General features: G+C 45.7%; 1 long non-coding RNA gene across 1 annotated transcript; it reads right to left on the bottom strand.

The window, feature by feature from the left end:
* Window positions 1–9,900: 9,900 nt before the first annotated feature.
* Window positions 9,901–23,774, bottom strand: LOC310687103. The gene is made up of 3 exons (XR_014516222.1): window positions 23,688–23,774; window positions 19,293–19,337; window positions 9,901–10,088 (listed from the first exon to the last, which is right to left on the bottom strand). It is a non-coding gene; the product is annotated as an uncharacterized lncRNA (long non-coding RNA).
* Window positions 23,775–24,610: the final 836 nt, after the last annotated feature.

Genomic DNA, 24,610 nt, shown 5'->3' with positions numbered 1-24,610 from the left:
CTAACAGAGGGCTGTTTAGAGAATTATATATAGTTAAAGCTATGGGTTTCCCAGTAGTGATGTATGGAAGTGAGAGCTGGGCCATAAAGAAGGCTGATCTCCGAAGAATTGATGCTTTTGAATTATGGTGCTGGAGGAGACTCTTGAGAGTCCCATGGACTGCAAGAAGATCAAACCTATCCATTCTTAAGGAAATCAGCCCTGAGTGCTCACTGGAAGGACAGATCCTGAAGCTGAGGCTCCAATACTTTGGCCACCTCATGAGAAGAAAAGACTCCCTGGAAAAGACCCTGATGTTGGGAAAGATGGAGGGCACAAGGAGAAGGGGACAACAGAGGACGAGATGGTTGGACAGTGTCCTTGAAGCTACGAACATGAGTCTGACCAAACTGCGGGAGGCAGTGGAAGACAGGAGTGCCTGGAGTGCTCTGGTCCATGGGGTCACGAAGAGTCGGATACGACTAAGCAACAACAACAACATCAAGTGTTTTTAGCATTCTCTAAATGGCAAGTGGGGACGCGGGGGATGCCGTGGTCTAAACCATTGAGCCTCTTGGGCTTGCCGATCGGAAGGTTGGTGGTTCGAAACCCCGCGATGGGGTGAGCTCCTGTTGCTCGGTCCCTGCTCCTGCCAGCCTAGCAGTTTGAAAGCACGCCAAAAAAGTGCAAGTAGATTAATAGGTACTGCTCCAGTGGGAAGGTAACCGGCGTTTCCGAGCACTGCTCTAGTTTCGTTGTTCCATTGCGTCAGAAGCATGCTGGCCACATGATCCAGGGAAACTGTCTGCAGACAAACGTTGGCTCCCTTGGCTTGAAAGCGAGATGAGTGCCACAACCCCAGAGTCGTCTGTGACTGAACTTAACTGTCAGGGGTCCTTTCCCTTTACCTTTAAATGGCGAGTATTTTTTTCGTTCTCAAACAGAACGTTTGGGGCAAGATTTGGGCAATGTCATGGAATCATAGACTCATAGAATAGTAGAGTTGAAAGCGACCCACAAGGGCAACCCAATCCAAATCACTCTTCTTCCTCTGACCTCTCCTCAGTGTCCCACCACCAATCCCTAGGCTCTGAACCTTCTAATAATAATAATAATAATAATAATAATAATAATAATAATAATAATATTTATACCCCGCCAATCTGGCTGGGTTTCCCCAGCCACTCTGGGCGGCTTCCAGCAAAATATTAAAATACAATAATTCATCAAATATTAAAAGCTTCCCTAAACAGGACTACCTTCAGATGTCTTCTAAAAGTTGGGTAGCTGTTTATTTCCTTGACAATGCATTCTACATGGGGCTACCTTTGAAGGTGACCCAGAAACTACAACTAATCCAGAACGCAGCAGCTAAACTGGTGACTGGGAGCGGCCGCCGAGACCACAGAACACCGGTCTTGAAAGACCTACATTGGCTCCCAGCACGTTTCCAAGCACAATTCAAAGTGTTGGTGCTGACCTTTAAAGCCCTAAACAGCCTCGGCTCAGTATACCTGCAGGAGCGTCTCCACTCCCATCGTTTAGCCCGGACACTGAGATCCACCACCGAGGGCCTTCTGGCAGTTCCCTGCCTGCGAGAAGTGAGGTTACAGGGAACCAGGCAGAGGGCCTTCTTGGTAGTGGCGCCCGCCCTGTGGAACACCCTCCCATCAGACGTCAAGGAAATAAACAACTATCTGACTTTTAGAAGACACCTGAAGGCAGCCCTGTTTAGGGAAGTTTTTAATGTTTGATCTTTGATCGTGTTTTTAATATTCTGTTAGGAGGCGCCCAGAGTGGCTGGGGAAACCCAGCCAGAAGGGTGGGGTATAAATAATAACTCATTATTATTACCAGGGCAAGAAGAATCTGTAGCCCTCCAGATATTTGCAGCATCCCTCCCAGCATCCCTGGACCACGGGCCATGCTGCCTGGGGCTGATGGGAGTTGGAGTCCAACACCCCCTAGAGCTCCACAGCTTCCCCATCCCTGCCTTAGACAACTGCTGAAGGATACCTGGTGACGAGGCAAGCTCTATACAGCAATGCAGTTCCTTTTCCTCTTGCAAGAACATTGTTCTCTGCGACACACAGCTACGTCTCTCCTGAGAACAGCCATTCAAGCGTGTGCGTGAGGCAGCCAACATGCTAAGAAGGGGCAAAGATCACGTTTGCTTTCTTCTCCCACCTTCTAAGCCTTTATTTTCTGCAGATACCCTGATACTTAGTCTGCTGTTTAAGATCTTGGAGTTAAACATATACGGAAATTACAATAAGGGCTATGTAGCAGCAAGGTGTCAGTTGCATGTAAAGATGAAGTGTTGCAGTCATAATTAAATTTCAAATGTAATTATAATTCAAGGAGCCCTTTTAATTACATAGCAATGCTTTGCTTTTGTAGGACGGCAGTTGCTACAGCATCTTTTTTTTATTTCTAATTTTCTTTTAATTAAAAAAATGTAAATAAATCAAAACCACATACTTAAAACTATTTCTTTCACAAGTGGGGGGGGGGGATGAGAACTTTTCCCCACCTCTAAATGGGTAGAACGGATTGAATTTGAATCCCTGCCTTGCAATTAAAGCGATGGCATGGTTAATACAATGGGGTAACAGAGTCGGGTCTTCTTAGTTTGCAGCCACCAATTTGCCTCTTCTTTTTCTTTTCTTTTTTAAGGTGTAATTCGTTTGTTTGTTTATTTGAAATCACATATATTTGGTCAGACCTGAAGCGTGAAGTGAAACCATTTCAATGTGGCCTACCTTTTCCATGGTTCATTTTTGTCTCTCTTCCTTCGATTTCCTCCTTAAAACCCACATTCCCCATGAAGCTTTTGCCCTAAGCCCAACTTGTCCCCACACCCTGCTGTAAATAAGCCTTCAAAATGATGTTAACACAGGTTGATAATGTGGTGACCGCCATATATTGTTGGACTACAATTCCCATCATCCATTCCGATGGACTACAGTTCCCATAACCTACACAATTTCCATCTACTAATATTAGAAAGGCACTCATATTACTGGACACTTTTAGATGCCTGCTGAAAACCTTTCTGCTTATCCAGACACATGATTTGTTTACATCTGGTATTTTAAAAAATGTTTTGTAGGGGGCTTGTTGTTTTTAACAGTTTTAAATATTTTTATGTTTTATGTCCAGTTGAGAGTCCATTCCGGGGGGTTGAGTATGAAAAGAAAAAAAACTTGGGAAACGGAGTGTCTTGAAAGCAGGTATGGCTGGCTGGCTGGCTGGCTCACTGTATCAATCACTCGCATTGATTGATTGATTGATTGAATTTACTTGCATGCCACTTTTCCACAATGAACTGTGCCCAAAGCAGCTCACATTCAAAACATCAAAATGCAAAGCAGTGAAAATACAAATGCGCAATACACAGAGCACGCGAGTAAATTCAACCTGCAATTTAAGCAAACGCAGAACAGACACCTGTTTAGGTGTGTAGAATTCTCTGCCCACAGAGGTCTGCCTGGCACCTTCATTTCTGCCGAATGCTGAAGACACCCTTGTGAACCCTAGCCTTTGACATGTCAGCCACCCACGCTGGCTGGGGGTCACGGGAGTTGCAGCCCGCTACATCTGGAGAGACAGATCGTGAAGCTGAGGCTCCAATACTTTGGCCACCTCATGAGAAGAGAAGACTCCCTGGAAAGGACCCTGATGTTGGGAAAGATGGATGGCACAAGGAGAAGGGGATGACAGAGGATGAGATGGTTGGACAGTGTTCTCGAAGCTACCAGCATGAGTTTGACCAAACTGCGGGAGGCAGTGGAAGACAGGAGTGCTGGCGTGCTCTGGTCCATGGGGTCACGAAGAGTCAGACACGACTAAACGACTAAACAACAACATCTGGAGGGCACCAGGTTGGCGGAGGCTGCCCTGCCCAAACGCAGGCTTAGCTCTGGCGATGCTCTGGAAAAAGAGGAAACACTTCAGAACAAAGGCTGCCCATCCGTCCTGTATAGAGGGTGGCACTGGGACAATGCTGGGCACTCTATCAAAGGCCACTTTTCACGTCGCCCACCAGTGTGAAGAAGGCCGAATCATTCCACCCTGCCCTCCATTTCACTATGAACGGCTGTTTGTTTCCTAACATGGCTGCTTCCTTGTTTAGAGCTCCTCTGGGAGGGTGAATTGTTCCCATTCGAACCGAGTTCTCCCCTTCACCGCCACTACCCATCTCCCCTTCCCCGCCGCCTACTTTGCAGGACATTCCTTGGACCAGATAGCCTGTTGCCATAGCCACTTCCCTTAACTTGGCTCTGGTTCGCTTTCGTGACCCTCCGCTCCCCGCAAGAAAGCCGGCCATTCTTCTTGGGGAGCCCTCTCCTTCCTCCTCTCGGAGCACAATAGCGCAGCGCTCGAATGGAGAGCTCAGGAGTTCCATTGTGTGCCGTCTGTACCCTTGCCAGCCGTCGCTCCCCCTGGAGCAGAACAAACCAGACTCTCTCTCGCAGCCTGTGAATACTTTCCATTCTAGGACTGGGTGCCAGATTTCCCCCTATGACTTGCTCCAAGTTTCCTGACAAGATACTTTTATATAGCATGGCATACAGCAGATTTGCATATTGCGTCCTGTGCCAGGTTCCCTCACAGCCTGATTCATTTTTTTCTGCACCGCTTCCACGTCCCTAACACTAGACATGTGGGAATATATATATATATATATATATATATATATATATACACACACACACACACACACACACACACACACACACACACACACACAAGTGAAACTGCCAACCAGATTGCCAATACACAGTGGGAAATAGAATAACCTCAATCTCTATCTGCAGTGACTCCATCACAAGCTACCCCTAGCCTTTTCCTTCCTTCTTTGTGTTTTACACCTCTGCGCAGGGTGGGCGATGGAAGAGGCATGCTTCCCTCCTGGCCGGCCTGGCCAGGAGCAGTGCTGAGGCTCATAGCAGCATCCTCTGGTCCTCTCCCCGCTTCCCCACTGGAGGTGGAGCTTTCCTCATCACAGGAAGAGGAACTGCTTCGCAAGATTTTCGGAGGTTCCCTGTAACCCAACAGCCCCTCTGCTTCCCTGCCTTGTTCCGATGGCAGTACCCTGACAGTGGGTAATTCAGTGAAACATTTTAACGCACTCTGACTTCCAAACACTCTACTGTGCTGATCTAACCTCAGTTTCCCGAGGGAGCTAAGGCCAGAAAGGAGGACATTCTGGCGTGGATCTACAGAGGCTTTGCATCTGCCAGATTCAAAGCCCCCACATTCATCCTCCAAAATTTTGCCTCTGGCTAGGTCCACTAGTGGCATGTGACTCCCCAGAAATTAGCCCAGAAGAGAAATTCAGCCATCAGGCTGGGAAAGGGTTCTTCACCCATGTTGCTGTGAAGAGGACAAATTCAGCCCATTTTTTGCAGTGGGCTGAACAAGTTCACCACTCTGCACTTACATGTGGACTGGAACACAGCGATTAATTGGGAGTGCACATCCCTCTGACTTTCATGTTGCAATTCTGTCCCCCAAATGCGCCAAAATTTTGTGTTAAAAATGCACATTTGGGGAGATGCACCGAAAAGCATACGACAAAGTTTGCTTGGGGGGGTGTACAAATGAAATGCAAATCTTGGGGGGGCGGTTTAAGAAATGGAATGTAACAGACTTAGGACTGAGCACATGTGAAACTGAAATGAATCAGAAATAGCCTGATCCATCCATCCCTAGATGAAACACCCCTCATCAAATTGCAGTATGTACAGTGGTACCTCGGGTTACATATGCTTCAGGTTACATACGCTTCAGGTTACGGACTCCGCTAACCCAGAAATAGTACCTCGGTTTAAGAACTTTGCTTCAGGATGAGAACAGAAATCGCGCGGCGGCAGCAGGAGGCCCCATTAGCTAAAGTGGTGCTTCAGGTTAAGAACAGTTTCAGGTTAAGAACGGACCTCTGGAACAAAAGTACTTAACCCAAGGTACCACTGTATAGCTGGGACGGTTCTCACTATCGGGGAGTCATGGATAGCTGCAGAAAATGGCACTTTGACTGCAAGCAACAAGCAGAAGAAATCTTCCCTTTCCTTCCATCTTGCAACTGACTGAAGCCTTACAGCAACGAGAAGAATGGCCACTTTTCCAGACCATTTTCCCACCCATTTTCAACCCCCTCTCCTTGAGCTGTTCTTTGTCCTACTTTGGGGGGAAATGAAGGCTTGGTGAGGGGGGTTGTTTCCAGTGAGAAAACATCACATGGATAGATTAATACCCTCTGCTTTTTGTGACAAAAATTACTAGTGTTTAGAGCAGGGGTCAGCAAACTTTTTCAGCAGAGGGCCGGACCACTGTCCCTCAGACCTTGTGGGGGGCCGGACTATACTTTGGAAAAATAAAAATGAACGAATTCCTATGCCCCACAAATAACCCAGAGATGCATTTTTAATAAAAGCACACATTCTACTCATGTAAAAATACCAGGCAGGCCCCACAAATAACCCAGAGATGCATTTTAAATATAAGGACACATTCTACTCATGTAAAAACACGCTGATTCCTGGACTGTCCGCAGTCCACATTTAGAAGGTTATTGGGCCAGATCCGGCCCCAGGGCCTTAGTTTGCCTACCCATGGTTTAGAACTTCCTTGCTTTTCTTTTTTCTTAAAAAAAAAGAAAGCAAAAACAGAAATGTGTAACTGGAACCCTGAGCATACAGAAGAATCCCATCAAACTCAATGGGCTGTGAATGGGTTGGGCAGTCTTTTTAAATCATCTCTTTCTGTTCACCTGAATATTTACATGTGCTGCTGGAGACTTCTGTTAAGCAGGATGGCATATTTATGTTGGCAATTATCAGTTTACAGTGCAATGAGCAATTGGATGCCTGCACTCAAGATCTGACTGACGCAGACTGACTGGTTTTATAAACCGGCACTATATTTGTATGTTAAGTTGCTTCCAATGGGAAGTGGCACTGCAAAGGTAAACCAAGTGGTTGATACATTAGCCAGTACCACCAGCTTGCCACCTAAAGTGCCACCTTTTCTGTCTCCAACTAAGCACATAGTCAATACAATCTCCCAGACAGGAGAATTTTTTTTTTATTCAGTTTGCATGTAAAGTCAAACCTACCCGATTCACATTTTCTGAAACAATTCACAAGCGAAAATACAGCCGCCCTCCGAAATTCACATTGTTTCGAATTTTGCAATACATTTCTCCAGCCAAGCAATGTCTACCAAAACACATATGCTAGGCTAAAGTGTGCATATAAATGCATATATTAGCAAAATATAACATACAAAGATGCATTGTATTAGGGGGAATTGCCTTGTAAAAAAAAAAGTGTATTGAGGAAAACTTCATACAAAAATGTGTACATTCGAAGAAATTTGCGCTGCAATGCTGGTGGGTTTTCATGAGAACTTTAGAAACAAAACCGGCAAGCTGATGGAGAAATGTGGAGAACTGACTTTAAGATTAGAAAAACCAGGTGCCATGCTCGGCAAATTGCCCATCTCTAATAAGGAGGCATCACTTCTCCTAAATTTCACCTGCATGAAAGTACTCCCTAGCTGTACGGCCCAAACTCTCTCACACAGAATTGGTGGGGGTACCACTATCACTGTAACTCTGCCCAGAAAGATTGCAAACTAATGCAGAAATATGGAAAATGTGGACTAGACTGGAAAAATGAGAAACTGAGAGAAACTGAAATTAGCAGGTTCGCTCATTCCTACTCCCAGATATGCCTTTCCTTATTCAAGTGCAGGGGTGAATCTACTATGAAATGAAGGAAGCCTAAGCTTCAGGGACCCTCATCTCAGAGGGAACCCAGAGGTAACTTGAGTCCACATTGCTTTTTTTAAAAAAATGGGTCCCATAGGCCCCATGTGAGTTGCATGACTCAAATTGATTGGTTTGTTGTTGTGTATATTTCAACAATCCCAAAGTTTGAGTGTTAGTGGCACAGATGTTGCGAAGGTGGAGCGTTGCGTTAAGTTGGCTGCTCTGCTGCTATGGCTAATGTAATTTCTTTCCCCTTTCCAACAGAGACCAAGACCCTAGATCAGGCATAGGCAAACCTGGCCCTCCAGCTGTTTTTGGGACTACAATTCCCATCATCCCTGACCACTGGTCCTGTTAGCTAGGGGTGATGGGAGTTGTAGTACCAAAACAGCTGGAGGGCCAAGTTTGGCCATGCCTGCCCTAGAGGAATAGCCACGAGATCACCCAAGCACTTAAGCGATACCCAAAAACGCAAACTCGTGGAAAGTTTTTGGTGCTCTGTTATGGAACAACCCCATTGAAGAAGATAATGGAGCTTACCCAGACGTAATTGCTGGCTGTGAAAAGGCCCCCATAACAGTTCAAGCTTCAGGGCCCCCAAAATGTGGGTCCACCACTGTTCAAGGGTTGTTCATTTCTCCTCCCCCCCCCCCCCGCTTGTAATGCCCAATAATGTGAAGGAGGAGTGGACAGGTGCTTGTTCCTCAAATTACACATTATAAAGAAAGGTAAAGGGACCCCTGACCATTAAGTCCAGTCGTGGCCGACTCTGGGGTTGTGGCACTCATCTCACTTTATTGGCCGAGGGAGCTAGCGTACAGCTTCCGGGTCATGTGGCCAGCGTGACTAAGCTGCTTCTGGCGAACCAGAGCAGCGCACGGAAATGCCATTTACCTTCCCACTGGAGCGGTACCTATTTATCTACTTGCACTTTGACGTGCTTTCGAACTGCTAGGTTGGCAGGAGCAGGGACTGAGCAACAGGAGCTCACCCCGTCACGGGGATTCAAACCGCCGACCTTCTGATCGGCAAGTCCTAGGCTCTGTGGTTTAGCCCACAGCGCCACCTGCGTCCCATAAGGAAAGGTAGAGAAATGCAATTTGGGATCTTTGCAACCTGTACCCCTTCTCTTTCTTACAGTTCCTTATAGACAAGGAAACTTCTTATATCTGCATTTGCCAACCTGGTGATCTCCATATATTTTGGGCTGTCCCTGTGATCAGCGCCATCCAGTGTGCTGATTGGAGTTTCAGTCCAAGTTAGGGAAGGCTTGGCCAACAATTTACCCTCGCCCAAGCAGAAAATGAAAGGCAGTTAAAGCTTTAACACCTGAACTCTCTTAAGGTCGTAGGAGCCTGTGTGGGTATGGAAACAATTGTTAGCATAGGCAGAGCACCAAACGAAAGGGGAGGGAGAGAATAAGAAGAACCCAGGGCAAACCATTTAAAATATATCCCAACTATCAAAGCCATTGATGTCTTGATAGAACCTTACAAATCTCCTAATCGGCAATAAGTAGCAGCTAAGACCTTGGCTTCCCCCACGTGTCTGCAAGTGGAAAAGGACCAAGAGGATAATTTATCCAAGCCCAGGGTAATGAAGTGTTAACCAAAACCAGATGAAGTTATTATTACAACCACAGGCCACAAAACACAAATGGGAGGGGAAAGAAATCTCTCAGGGGTGGGGAGGGGGAAGACTCATTGTTTCATCCGTCTTTTGCTTCATGGATCACCTAAAGGCATTCACCAAAAAAAGGAGAAAAAAGAAGAAAATGAGGCAATGCAATTGGCATAAAGTGATTCATTAGCTCTAATGAACAATGCCGATCATATTGTCTCTAAAATATGGTCGAAGGACGTTGATGTATATGTGCCTTAACTCATTCTTCCCAACTTTTATTAGGTACATATGTCTAAGGCAGACACAAATGAAACATTCCACAACTAGGCTCCCAGCCAAAAACTAATTTATTCTTTAATGTGGTAGTGATTACTTGGTGGTTCCTTGAGTAGAGATGACAGGTCCGCGCTAATGGAGTCATACTGTAAGTTAATATAAATCATGACAGAGCAATTAATTACAGAAACCGCTGCAAATCCCTTTGTTAGTTTTCCCCATCACCAGAAGGATTTAATAACGTTCATTTTGCTAAGTTCCAGTGACATTTACAAGTCTTAAACCATTTTTAATCAAATCAATATCACAGCGCTGCTGAATTTAGTTGTGCTACGCTAGCAAGTCCTGGAATGCGTTGATACGAGTGCGCTCCTCGCCTTCTGTTTTGAATGAGTCATACCGAATCCACACACTTCCTCTTCATTTGTTTACGCTGGATAATTGGGGTCAAAAAAATGATGGAGATCAGAATGGCATAAGGAGCAGATATCACTGCCCCTGCGTAGGAACAGTTTAACATACAATGCTCTACACGGACAACATCATGGCAGCTCTTTACTTTCAATCTATAGGGCAGGCTTCACTTACAGATGTTTTGGACTACAAATGTCAGAACAACCATTGATCTCAATTGATCTTGGGGCAGGGTACATATCACAGAGAGCAACAATTCAGCAAATGCCTAACTTCCCAAAAACTAGGTCGATATTGTCTGGCTGGTAGTGTTTCTCTTGGCCCATATCATGACCTGAATCTTTCGATTTGGGGTGGTTGAGATTGAACTCTAGACCTTCTGCATAGAAATCATGTGCTCTGCTCCTAGTTATTACCCCCCCCCCAAAAAAAAAAGACCCAATCAACCATACTTTGGAGCTCCATGTGTCCAGCAATCTCAATAAATTTCACCAGCACCCAAGGTAAAATTACACATTATTAGAAAGAAGGGGCTGTCGCCCAAAATGGCAGCTCTCTGTCACATTCCTTGCTGTGAAACAGCCCATTCTGTAACCTGACATCATCAAGTTGCTCAATTTTTGCATTCTGCTCCAATTCTACCCCAGTTCTTTGGACATTCAGTGCCCAGTGTCAACTCTAATAAGAAGGAAAGTTGCATGTATATCCATATGTGGATTGAATAATATTTAATTTTACAAAGTAGATTTAAAAGGTTTTTATTGCAAGAGCCCCACTTAACAAAATTGCTCCTTTCTCTTGAAGAGGATATAGTGGCCAAGTGATTGAGGCCCCTACCTCTATTCCTGGAGGATGATGAGTCCTGGCTCTACAACACCAAATAACAGCATTTAATCAACCTGGCTCATTAGACTGCAAAAAATCAAAAGTGTTTGGATGCAACATGTCCTACAGCACTTTCTTGCAAGACAGTCCATGAAACTGGCATGGCTCAACTACGCTAGCCATTGTGTGAGAAACATTTTAATTCAACTTTGGACTTTCCTCTGATTGAAGGAGGCAGAGGGTCTTTTGAAGCCAAGTTGGGTAGGAGGAGGACAAAGCCTCTTATCTCTCAGGATGAAATGCCTTTGATATGCGGACTTGTTTCTATCAACACATGGATTTCTGAGCTCTTTGATGACATGGTTTCATGTCCCTGGGATATCTCATTTCACAGGGCTAAACAATAAAGAAAATGTAAAGCAACACAACACAAAAGGACGAGCAGCTCTTGCAACGGTTGTTTTGCGTCTCTCCAAACAACAGAAACAACAACAACAACTTGAAGGGCCGTGGCATTGTGTTTTATTTAGAACTCTTCCTCTCCACCACCCCACTCCTCCATACTGACAATATCCATATTTGCAACAATAACTTTCAGATCTCCACAATCCCCGAGGGACCCACCAGCGGTCATGGAATAAAACTACCAAGCGCATGAGCAATGAATCATGAAAGAGACATGGAAGAAAGTCTTCAAAGGCATTGCTAGCTCTGAGGTCCAAGGGCTTTGGAGACCTTGTGTCATGCTCCTCCTGCTTCATCTTGCTGGTTTATTCATTCATTTGTGTGCAACTCAACAATAACAACAACAACAACAATGTTGCCTCTAGTCCTCGCATACACGTGCCGTCTAGCATGCATGGGGTGAAAGAGCCGGTAAGTATATTTTGGACAAAGAGAAGGACTTCTGCCTTTGTGAGAGCACAAGGCTGAGGCTGTTTACACACGAGGAATTCCGCCAACTATCTATCTACCCAACCTTAACTCACAACAGGCTTGAGGTGGTGTGCAAAATTAAACATGTAATGCATTAATAAAAAAACAGAATGTAATAAAATAAGCAGAGAACAGGAAGGCAATGAATAGATCAGATATTGGCACCAGCAAAGGTCTGGGTGCAAAGGTACCGTAAGTCTTGGGGAGGTACTGAAAGATGAAGTGAAGATCAGGGAAGACGCCAGCCTCAATTTAACAGATAGCTGTTGTGATAAGAATTTTAAGGTCTTAGTTATATAATAAATGTTCATAAATGTACCAACCAAGCACGTACATAGATCAGCACAGGAAGACCGACCTGATACCATTTTTGATTCCCAAACTGACCAAATGTTTTCTGTTATGTACTGAGTTGAATAGGATCCAAATGCAGCAGTCTGATTGGTGCTAGAACAATAGGATTCAGAATGCTGCAGTCTGATTGGTCCTAGAACAATGCAGCAGTATGATTGGTCTGCAGGAGCCACCCAATCCGGCTCCAGATTCAAGTGAATCCACAACCTGATTGGCCTACAGGAGAATTCCGGAATTAGCCAATCACGTACAGCCCATTGTGTAAATAATGTATATAAAGCAGATATTTTGGGGAAACTTTCATTCCTCCTCACCACTATGAGCTGAATAAAGAGCATGGAATCCACTCTCGACTCTGAGTATATTTCATTTTCTCTGCAAGTTCAAAGGAAAATGGAAAAGCCTCCCAATTGTCTCTTTCCTCACAAATCCTGTCTTAAGGGCACATTTAAGATATGAATAGGGTGTGAGCCTGTGACCTGGCTCAGGAACTAAGTATTTATCATTACAAAAGACTGGCCAGGCTCCCCAGGCAATCCAGTCAAGTGACCATTAAACAGGTAACCTGGCAGACAGGAGGTAAACAACGCACTCAGATTTCTGCTGTATACCGCCCTTTCTGTGATGTAGGTATGATGTCTCTGGGGGTGGTCTTGGACTCCAGGGAGGGAATTTAAAATGTCTATATAAGGGTGGACACACCTTTGTTCTGGGTTGCTCCTCTCTCCTGCTGGTGAGGGGAGCACCCTGTTGCAACAGATCAATAAAGATCAAGCTTACTAGCTGCTTTGCTTCTCAATATTCTCTGGTTGGCCTCTGTTATTTTCTCCTACCAATAGGGAACCTACGTAAGGACTCTATATGGGCTCTTGGATACCCCATAAGGGGAAAAGGGCAGATTTTTGTTTACAACAGAGTCTTCCCATGTGGGGTGGCACACAACAGAAATGTCTCGCCTTCTGGACCCAGCTAATTATAGGACCCGAGTGCAACAACACTTGCCTTCCAAGGCATTGTGCTTCTGAGATCATAACCATCATGATGAGCTGACAGCCTTAAGTCACCCAAGATGGTGGTCATCACTACAGCGTGTGAGGGCGAATTCTGCAGTTCAACTATGTTCTTTGGGTTGTGTCCAGTTAGGTTTTACTCAAAGAAGATGCATGAAAAGGCCAAGTCCATTATTTTTCGGTGGGTCTACTCTGACAAATGCTGGACACACCCTTGTACGGAGAAGTGATTACCCCTGCCATGTCTCCCCACCTTTAGTCACCTTTTCTCTAAACTCAACAGCCCCAAATGTTGCAAGCTTATCTTATAGGGGAGTCGCTCCATCCCCTTGATAATTTCGGTTGCCCTTTTCCAGCTCTGCAAACCCTTTCTGAGGCGAAGCAACCGGATGGGCTAAGAGGTCTTCAAGTTCAGAACCCAGTAAGCAAGTCATATATTCAAACATCACAACAGGAAGGGGAGGGAGAGCACTTCGTTCAAAACACAGCTAGGCTGGAGGCTCCGACCGATTTGGGATCCTGCTTGCATAATCATTCTCAAAATAATAAGGCTCTAATTAGGCTGTTTGAATGTTTACATACATAAGATTCACTACAGGGGAGGCGGGAAGCACAACACAATGGTCTTTGCTTTGCACAGGATTTTTTATTTCATTTTTTATTATTTCTTTTCGCGAAGAGCGGATGGGTCTTTACTGGCAGGGATTCTCAAAATGACCTCGGTTATAACTGGATTTGCTGTTGGTGCATTGCCCAGAAGGAGCATTAAATGTGGGGTTGTGGGGGACAGGCAGATGAGGATTAGAGCTTCATGTATGTGTGTGTATGTATGTGTATCAACAGGTTTGTTTGTGTGTGTGTGTTTGCTTGTAATAATAATAATAATAAATTTTATTTATACTCCACCCTCCCTGGCCAGAGCCGGGCTCAGGGCAGCTAACATGAGTAAAATTACAGTAGAAACATAATACGGGGGGGGGGGCAATTTAAAATACAGGTTAAAATGCAATTTAAAATGCAGTCTCATTTTAAAAGTAGACCATAGATCAAAACCATAAGGGGAGGGAAACATAAGGGTCAGACTGAGTCCATACCAAAGGCCAGGCGGAACAGCTCTGTCTTGCAGGCCCTGCAGAAAGATGTCAAGTCCCGCAGGGCCCTGGTCTCTTGTGACAGAGCGTTCCACCAAGTTGGGGCCAGAGCTGAAAAGGCCCTGGCCCTAGTTGAGACCAATCTAACCACCTTGCGACCTGGGACCTCCAAAATTTGTCATTTGTGGACCTTAAGGTCCTCTGTGGGGCATACCAGGAGAGGCGGTCCCGTAGGTACGTGGGCTTTAAAGGACAAAACCTGGCACACAAAGACAAAAACTGGAAAGAAAACAAGCCAGGGCAGCGCGCATGGAGGTCCTGGACTGCCCAGACAACAAGACAGCTCCCCACCTCAGTCTCGCTGATGTGATCCAAAGGAAGTACAGCAATCTATTTGGCACCAGCTTGGCTGCAGGAGTAGGGACGCGGGCGGAACTGCGGTCTAAACCACAGAACCTAGGGCTTGCCGATCAGAAGGTCGGCGGTTCAAAACCCCGCGACGGGGTGAGCTCCCATTGCTCGGTCCCTGCTTCTGCCAACCTAGCAGTTCGAAAGCACGTCAAAGTGCAAGTAGATAAATAGGTACCACTCCAGCGGGAAGGTAAACGGCGTTTCCGTGTGCTGCTCTGGTTTCGCCAGAAGCGGCTTAGTCATGCTGGCCACATGACCCAGAAGCTGTACGCCGGCTCCCTCAGCCAATAAAGCGAGATGAGCGCCGCAACCCCAGAGTCATCCACGACTGCACCTAATGGTCAGGGGTCCCTTTACCTTTTGGCTGCAGGAGTTGCTGGAAGGAGGCGGACAAGGTGCCACCCAACTGTCTAAGGGACCGCATGCTGGATTTGTGTAGGGTTTTCTCTTGAGCCTTTTCTTCTCCTAAATATATCCCACAAGGCAGAGTAGGTTTAGTATTACAGTTTTCCTTTTCCTGGATGGGCTCCTGTCCCAGGAAGATGAGCCCCGTCTGCCAACAGCATGCGCAGAAACTGCATTATTGACTATTGGACCCACTTCTAGTCCAGTCTGCTCAATCTGCCAGAGTCCCTAACTCACCAAGGATTTGAGACCCATCGTCTACCCACCCCTGGTTAACCGGCCAGTCGAAGCCGTTCCCGAGCTGTGGCCGCTGTCGCATGCTGCTGTGCCACTTATAAGGTATATGACTAGTTTAAAATTATTTAATTGACTGCCCCTCCTATCGTTTTCAGCACTGTGGTGAGTGCCATATTTTCATTTCTGTAGTAAGGCAGAACAGACCACTGACCTGAATGCAGCCAAACTCTCTTCACACCTAAATGGGGAATTTTACAGCTCAGTCCTATGCAGGTCTACTCAGCAGAAAACCCTTCCAAGTTCAGTGGGTCTTACTCCCAGGTAAACGGGAATAGGATTGCTGCCTGAGAACAGTTCTGTGCAATCAGTCCAGCTGGCAGGACACTCCACTCTGCGCCATCTCCCAGGGGGTGGGAAGTTAATATACATAAGTCAAACCCTGTTTCAACACCTTACCGGTAAGTTTCCCCCCTACTTAATAATATGTTTCGTGTCTGAATGAGTTGATTTAAAACAAGCCTTTATATCTTAACCTAGAATGTCTTTACATTCCCCCCCCCCCCCGTCCTCTCTCTCTTTTTCCCCCTCTTTCTTTTTTCTTAATTCAAATTACACTGGGCATTAGAAGGCGCCAGAGAATTCAAGGATCCCAGAGGAGGGTTTGATTAAAATTGGAGGTTTTTTTTATAAAAAAAAATTATGATCAGAGCAATAATTTCCTCTGCTCTTCACGCACTCCCCACGTCCATGCATTCTAGCATTACAGGAGTCTCATTAATAGATAGGTTGGCCCAGTTTGTCATCTGTTTCATTATGCAAAATATATACGTTTCATTTACAGTTCCTGTGGCGGGGGAAAATCAGTTACCTTCAGCAGAATATAATGATTTCTTTGGGTTTCTTCTCAACCCCCTGAATGTCTCCAGCCCCTAAAATCTCAACTGGTGGTAGAATACCAGGAGAACCCTGATGTGTGCCAATTTTAACATAATGATCTTTATGTTCGCATTGAAATGCGAATCGTTAACAGTTCAGAAAGCTGACCACCGGGCAAACTGAACGGTTGACCTGTATGGAAAAGAAAATAGCTTCAAAAGCTCTCTGAACATCATTAAAAGAGTTGTTTGACGTGGAAATTAAAGTCGGTACTCCTTAAATGGAGCCTTCATTCCAGTCTCTCTCTGGCTCTATTGACGCCTGTGAATTAAGAACCAAAAAGTTTTGCCGTACAGCTCTCATCTTTTTGACTAAAACTAAAAACAGAGCTTTCCCAGTTCGGCAAATGGATTAGTGGGGCACGGGAGCCATCCACGGTTGCCATATGGCCTCCTTTTCCAGGACACGTCCTCTTTTTCATGAGTAGAGTCGTCATAGTGACCCATACTTAAAAGTAGAGGTCCTCTTTTTTTGCCCTTCAAAATATGGCAACCTTGCTAACCAGAGAATTTAGCTGGGGTAGTAAATGTGGTGTCCTCCAGCTTCTGCTAGACTACAACTCCCATCATTCCTCACCATAGGCCATGTTGTTTGGGGCTGGTGGGAGTTGGAGTCCAGCCACATCTGGAGGACACCAAACTGGCAATCCTTGGGCTAGAAAACAGTCCAGAGAATCCAAGACTTTTGAAGAACAGCCATGGGCATGCAGCCAGACCTTTTTGTGGCAGCAGGAGGGGCTGAAGATATAAGGGGAGTCGGGGTATTTGAAGTCAGTGCAAAACAACAAACAAAAATTGTGTTTAAGAAAAGTTGTGTTGGATATTGTTCACACCACGTTCATTGCTTTTATTGCTCAGCTCGCAACTTTGTGTTTCCGTCCTGGTGGATCAGGACTGGCCCTACCATTAGGCAGCATGATGTAGCCACCTCAGGCGGCAGATTCTCTTAAAATTCTCCTGCTGAATCCACTGAACCATCATGGTTCCATTTGCCTGAACAGGAGAATCTCAAGAGGCTGCAAACACACAAACACGCAAGCTGAGAGAAGGGAAAGACGGGCATCACAATGACTTTGCACAATGACCATTACACACCCACACACAAACATACAAGCAGTGTTTGTAGGTGTAATCATCAAATCCAGCGTGGCTGTATGAAGATGTCTGGCTTCACAACACTGTCATTTTAGGAGATTACCGTATTTTTCGCTCCATAAGGTGCACCTGACCATAAGGCACACCTACTTTTTTGGGGGGGGGGGATTCAAGAAAAAAAATATGTGGCTCTTGGGGGCTTTTGCGGGAGGTGGGGGAAGAGAGAGAGCCTTGCTCTGTCCCTTCCCCCACCTCCCGCAAAAGCCAGGAATAGCCGCTCGAAGCCTCCCCAGGGCAGCGGGATGAAGGCTCCCCGCTGCCCTACGGAGGCTTCGTGGGCTACCCCAGAGCTGCTCAGGAGCTTGTGGGGCTGGCGGGGGAAGCCCAGGTCATCCCCTCCTCCCGCCCCAGGGACCACACATTCGCTCCATAAGACGCACAGACATTTCCCCTTGGATTTTAAAAGGAAAAAAGTGCATCTTATGGAGCGAAAAATATGGTCGATGGGATTTGCAACAAAAAGCAGCATGTTGGGAGTCTTCCTGTCCAGAATCCCAGCCAGTCACCCAGCCATTCCCTCTTTCTGGGCATTCTATTCCATTTTCCCTCCCTCCTGGTTTTCTGTCCCCTCCCCTCCTGCTCTCCAACAGCCAATAAGAACTCTAAGGCCACAGACCCTGCTCAGTCCATATTGGACCATGCTTCCAGGGATCTTTTGTACTACTGAAAACCTGAAACAGCCTCTTATGTGCCGGTGGTGCAGTTTTGATAACTTAAGGATCCATACTTGGGAAACCTGAGCTCATTATTAGTATATATACTTATTCTCCAGCTTGGGTGCCACCTATAGGCAATAAACTCACTTCACTTTACTCTTTGATAGAACTTTTCTCACTCAACCAGTTTATCTGTTCCTGCCCCATGAAACATTGTACAATGGAACCTCGGCTCTCGTATGCCTTGGGAGCCAAACGTTCCGGCTCCCAAACAAATGAAAACCAGAAGGAATTGTTCCGGTTTTTGAACGTTCTTCGGAAGCCGAACGCCCAGCCCAGCTTCCACCGCTTCTGATTGGCTGCAGGAAGCTGCTGCAGCCAATCAGAAGAGAGAAGAGAGAGTTTTGGATTTGATATCCCGCCTTTCACTCCCTTTAAAGAGTCTCCAAGCGGCTAACATTCTCCTTTCCCTTCCTCCCCCACAACAAACACTCTGTGAGGTGAGTGGGGCTGAGAGACTTCAAAGAAGTGTGACTGGCCCAAGGTCACCCAGCAGCTGCATGTGGAGGAGCGGAGACGCAAACCCGGTTCCCCAGATTACGAGACTACCGCCCTTAACCACTACACCACACTGGCTCTCATAAGCCTTGCCTTGGTTCCCGAACTATTCCAGGAATCGAACAGACTCCCAGAACTGATTAAGTTTGGGAACCAAGGTTCCACTGTACCAAACTAAACTATATTTATTGAGGTGCGGCATATACAAGTTACTACGATTTCAGGTGAAATATCTCCCTCCATATACCACTGAGCTTATCACTGATAGGAAACCCCTTCTCATTTATTTATTTATTTTACTTAATGCATTTTACACAAAAGTCATAAAGGATCACATTAAAATAGCCAGCCATTCAGACAAATTGCAATTAAAGTCCAGGAACAGGATCACAACAACCGAACATATCCTTGCCTGTTCTGATTAGGAATTCTCTCTGCTGACAAACACAGGTGTTTACTGAACATTACCAAAATTATACCTCATTTTTTTAAAACAACAACAACATACCCTTTTATTAAAACAAAACAAGACAGATGACTATACATACACTAATGTGTACACTAATGCATATTAGCATACCTGCCTTTTTTTCCCCCTCCCAAAGAGCAATTACTCAGAAGTAAATTCAATTAAAATAATTTGTCCTTACCTTCAAGCCAGCTTGCTTTACTGCCTAGGTTTCCTCTTGTCTGTGCTGAAAACAAAACAATTAAACAAGTCATTCTAAAAGTTGGATCCAGGCACTCGGAAGAGTTGAGGTGGCTACAAGTTTCTAGTACTCATGACTGCAGATTCAAACTTCAAAAAATGAGCACAGACAATGGTGGAAGATTGGAAGCAAGGAAACCAGTGAAGTGCAACTCAGTTTGGGAACTCAGTCTGTGCAACTCAGTCATGGAAAAAATAATGCTGTCCAGGGTTGTAAAGACTGCAGAGAGAATAATTGGGTGCACTCTTCCCACCTTGGACCAAATCTATGCTTCCAGGTGTCACAAGAAAGCTGCAGAGATAGTGCAGGATAGTGCACACCCCGGAAATGATCTCTTTCAGCTTCTGCCTTCTGGAAGAAGGTACAGGGTTATAAAGACTAGGACTAGCCACCTGAGAAACAGTTTCTATCCAAATGCGATTTTGGTTTTAAATGCAGTGTAAGGTAGTCTCTGTGAGAGTATATTGTATTTAATTATGGGGTATCAGAGTTTTTAGGGGGCAAACCAGGCTGGGATAGCTGGGATAGCAGGCTTGTTGGCTTTTGAATGTCTGATGCAGATTTTTTCAATTTCGTTGTTCTGTATGGGACAATGACAATAAAGATTATTGTATCATACTGTATTGGTCCATTTATCCCCGCACCCTGGTCTCAAGAGTGGCCAACCAGATGAGATGCCTATGGGAAACCTGCAAGCTGGACTTGAGCACAAGAACAACTCTTCCCTCCTGTGGTTTCCAGCAGCTGCAATTCAGAAGAAGCATGGCTGACTCCAACCATGGAGGTAGACCTTTCTTTTACTTTGGCGATCACTCGTAGCCGATTACAGATAGGTAGCCGTGTTGGTCTGCCATAGTCAAAATAAAAAAATTCCTTCCAGTAGCACCTTAAAGACCAACTAAGTTAGTTCTAGGTATGAGCTTTCGTGTGCATGCACACTTCTTCAGATACACTGAAACAGAAGTTGCCAGATCCTTCTATATAGTGAGAAGGTGGGGAGGGGTATTACTCAGAAGGGTGGTGGGAATGGGAGATTGGCAGATAGCTGAGATGAGCCTGTTGACGACTCTTAACCGAGTAAGATTACCTTCCATAAACACGGTTTTAACAGTCCATAAGTGACTGTGGAGGCCAACAGTGTAAGGTAGTCTCTATGGGAGTATATTGTATTTAATTATGGGGTATCAGAGTTTCTAGGGGGTTAACCAGGCTGGGATAGCTGGGATAGCAGGCTTGTTGGTTTTTGAATGTCTGACGTAGATTTTTTAAATTTCGTTGTTCTGTATGGGACAATGACAATAAAGATTATCGTATCGTAGTTTCATTTGGATTTTCAACGTATGCAATTCATAATTGCTTTATCCTCTGAGGTGTTGTGGAAGGGGCCTTTCTCATACTGCATTAAGCTAATTCAATCCTTGGTTTAGTGCAGGCATCCCCAACCTCTGGCCCTCCAGATGTTTTGGACTACAATTCCCATCATCCCTGACCACTGGTCCTATTAGCTAGGGATCATGGGAGTTGTAGGCCAAAACATCTGGAAGGCCGCAGGTTGGGGATGCCTGGTGTAGTGGCTCATTTGAACTGGGACTGTTGCTTCAGCTTTCTCCTTGCCAGTTACAAGGTTTGTTTTCTGCAATCATTACAGCATCCATAGAAGGCAGCCTTTTATTATTACCTCCGCATTGCGGATTGGAGGCATAGCGAAATTGACTTACCTGGTGAACACTTGACAAAATAAAGCTATTTGAAAAGGTAGCTTTTTGGGTTACAGCTTACTCTCTTTCTTACTAAGCTACACCGGAATATGCAAACTATTTTAATTACATTCACAGCAGGAAAATTAGCTGCACCCATCAACTCATGCTAGATTTCCAAAACTGTAACTCGACTAAAGAATCAACAGGTAAATAAGGTCTTATTTAGAAAGATTTGAATGCAGACTTTAAGAAAAGCACAGGTAAGTTTAGATGCGGCTGTGATTGTTCATGCTGGTTTTAAATGCAGTGTGCAATAAGTGCAGTGTGCATAACTGGGTCTGGTAAACTAAGGAGCCATTGATTGCCGCATGAGCTCAATAGCAAATTAAGGCCCCACCTGCACTATAAAGCAGTATTATACCGCTTTAAATAGTCATGGCTTCCCCCAAAGAAGCATGGGAACTGTAGTTTGCTAAGGGTGCTGAGAGTTGTTAGGAGATCCCATTACCTTCACAGAACTACAATTCCCAGAGTTCCCTTGGAAGAAGGATTGACTGTTAAACCACTCAGGAAATTGCAGTTCTGCCCAGGAAATAGGTGTCTTCTAACTCAGAGCCCTTTAGCAAACTACATTTCCCAGGATTCATTTGGGGAAGCCATGAGTGTTTAAAGTGGTATGATGCTGCTTTAAATGTATGGTGCAGATGGTGCCTAATTTTATATCCTAAGTAACAGATTGTTTCCCCCAAGTTGCATTGAATTATTTTGTTTTGGGGTGTAATGGTGACCACCAAATCTCCCACGCTGGTTACCAGAAAACCAAACAAGCCTAAATTAAATCAAAGAACGAGTTGCCATTACTGGCCAATTCAGCCATAGAACCTTTCCAACGAAACACTTGGGAAACTGGAACGCAATCGCAGAATTTTTGCACTGTAGGGGACACTGGAGACCATCTATCCCAACCCCTGCTCCACTCAGGACCTACAACACAGAATCTACAACTCCAGCTTCCCTGACAGCTCTCTGCACAGTTTCTGCTTAAATGCTGTCAGCATAAAAGATCCTGCCACCTCCCAAGGCAGGCTAGTTCACTGTCAAACCGCTCATCCCATTTGAAATATTGACAGCTGAACTCTGCTGCCTTACAAGTTCCACCTATTAGTTCTAACCCAGCTCTCTGGATCAACAGAAATCAAGGCTGCTCCCAGATTTGCACATGACAGATATTTGAAGACAGTCAGGTTTGTGACTGCTGCTTGCCTGCTAACATTGCAGTAATAATAATAATAATAAATTTTTATTTCTACCCCGTCCTTCCTGGTTCAAAAACCAGGCTCAGGGTGGCTAACAACAAATTTAAAACACTTAATTATAAAAAGCAGCATAAAATACAGTGTAAAAACAAGAATAACAATAAAAATCAAAAATCAGTTTAGGGGAAATAAGCATTAGATAATCCCCAGGGCTAGATGGCTGAACTGGTCCTACTTGGACCAGCGAGGAGGCCAGGGGAGAATTAGCTGTGGGGTCTCAGAGCAGGTGATCTTCATAAAAGGTGAGGGGGAGGGAAGAGAAGGGAAGGGAAATAAAAGATCGGGCTGAATTCAAATTAAAGGCCAGGTGGAATAGCTCTGTCTTACAGGCCCTGTGAAAGGAGGTTAAATCCTGAAGGGCCCTAGTCTCATGGGGCCGGGCATTCCACCAGGTCGGAGCCATCACTGAAAAGGCCCTGGCCCTGGTGGAGGATAGTCTGACTTCCTTAGGGCCCGGGACCTCTAAACATGGTTATTCATGAACTTTAAGATCCTCTGCGGGGCACACCAGGAGAGGCGGTCCCGTAGATATGAGGTATAGGAAACTGCTGTACAGACCACCAATCCAGACCACCAATCCATCCAACTCAATATTGTCAACACTGACCGGCAGTAGATCTCCAGGGCTGAACTTAACTTGAAAGCTAAAGCACATGGAATTATTTATCCGGCTAGTAAAACCAGACTTTCTACTCTGCTGGATTTTTCCCCCTCATGCATTTCCCAGCAGTATATAACACATATACTTGCACACACGTATCCCATTTCTGACAGCTGAAGATTTCTTTATACTCTTACAAAGATAATAAAAGTCTCATTAATTATCCAGTGATGTACAGTTTTTCTTTTGGCTATGGAACTAGCCAGAATAAAAGACTGAGGCAAAACAGACGTGAAAATGAAGGCGTTCTTATGAAAGGGGTGGGGGAGAGAGGAGGAGGAGAAGAAAGTACAGGTTTCGGAAGGAAACAAACACAGCTAATTATGTTGGGCATCTTAAGCCAGAAAAACATCTGAGGTGGAGAGCAAAGGAACAGAACGTAAGGGGGAAGGCGGACGCCATCTTGGAAATACCCTGCCAGCAAACGCCAAAGGGAATCGAGCTACAGCCAGCTTGGCTGAAGGCCCAGCGCCATCTGTCAAATATTTTACGCAGTGTGAAATGGGGAGCCAAAGTTAAAAAACACTTTTCTTCAGTTTCTCCATGACAGAGGTGAGATGGGAGAAAGAAGCTCTTCTGCAGACAGGGTGTAGTCTGGTAGCTGGAAGTGTAAGCTGAGGAAAGCCCGGTTCAAGAGGTACCCCGGCCATTGACTCACCAGGTGGCCTCAGGCTAGCCACCGTGCTCAACCCAAGCTCTCCATCCACAAGAAGGAGACGATAACATCAGCCTGTGTGCTGGTCCTGGGGTGGGGGTTACTGTGTAGCATGGTCTAAGTCCGGTCCTAGGTCGAAGGTAAGGAGGCTGTCCGTCAGGGGCAAAGCGAGGTCCAAAGCGAGGAGTCGGGCGTGGTCAGGAACTCAGGAGAGCAGGTCAGGGTGCCGGCAGGAACAGGTTACCAACGACGTTGCTCCCGCAACCTGGGACTGGGCGGGCTGGCCTTTATCTCCTCCGAGGCATAGGGCAGCCCCGGTCCACAGGTGACCCGCCTCCCCTGGCCTGGAGGCGAGCACTCCTCCTGAGAGAACTTTGTTCCCTCCGCCTCTCTGCCCTGAGCCTCTGCAGCTCAGGAGAGGCTGGAGGGTTACTGGACCCAGGGGCAACCTCACCTTCCACTGACAGGGCTGGGAGAGGAGCACCTGCAGGCAATGGGTCCTCGATCACCTCCGGAGCCAGAGCGGATTCAGCTGGTGTCTGCTCCTGAGGATCCGGCAAATGTGAGGGCCCTTCAGATTCAAGCCCCTGTCCCAGCTCATCCGGCCCTGGAGGCGGGGACTCCTGTGCAGGCTGGGATTCCTCAGGTTCAGGCTCTGAATCAGATTCCCAGGCCATCACAGCCTGTCTCCATGGCTGGAATAAAGATTAGTGAGGTAAATGTGAAGCCCTTGGAATTTAAGGTGAGCTGAAATTCCCTGCGCACACACCTTGTCCAGGTCAATTTGGAGAACGCAAAATTGAAGGGGATTGTGGAGAATACAAACTGGCAGCCACCATAGTTGCTGCTGCCATTTGAAGGAGACCTGAGGGGAAAGGGGTGAGTAGAGAAAGAAAAAGATGTCTCCCCAATAAATGGTGGGAGAA

This window comes from Podarcis liolepis (assembly GCF_965112155.1).
Source record: "Podarcis liolepis genome assembly, chromosome: 10".
NCBI lineage: Eukaryota > Metazoa > Chordata > Lepidosauria > Squamata > Lacertidae > Podarcis > Podarcis liolepis.
The sequence above is the reverse complement of the archived record's forward strand: the minus strand, read 5'-3'. Positions and strand labels throughout refer to the sequence as shown.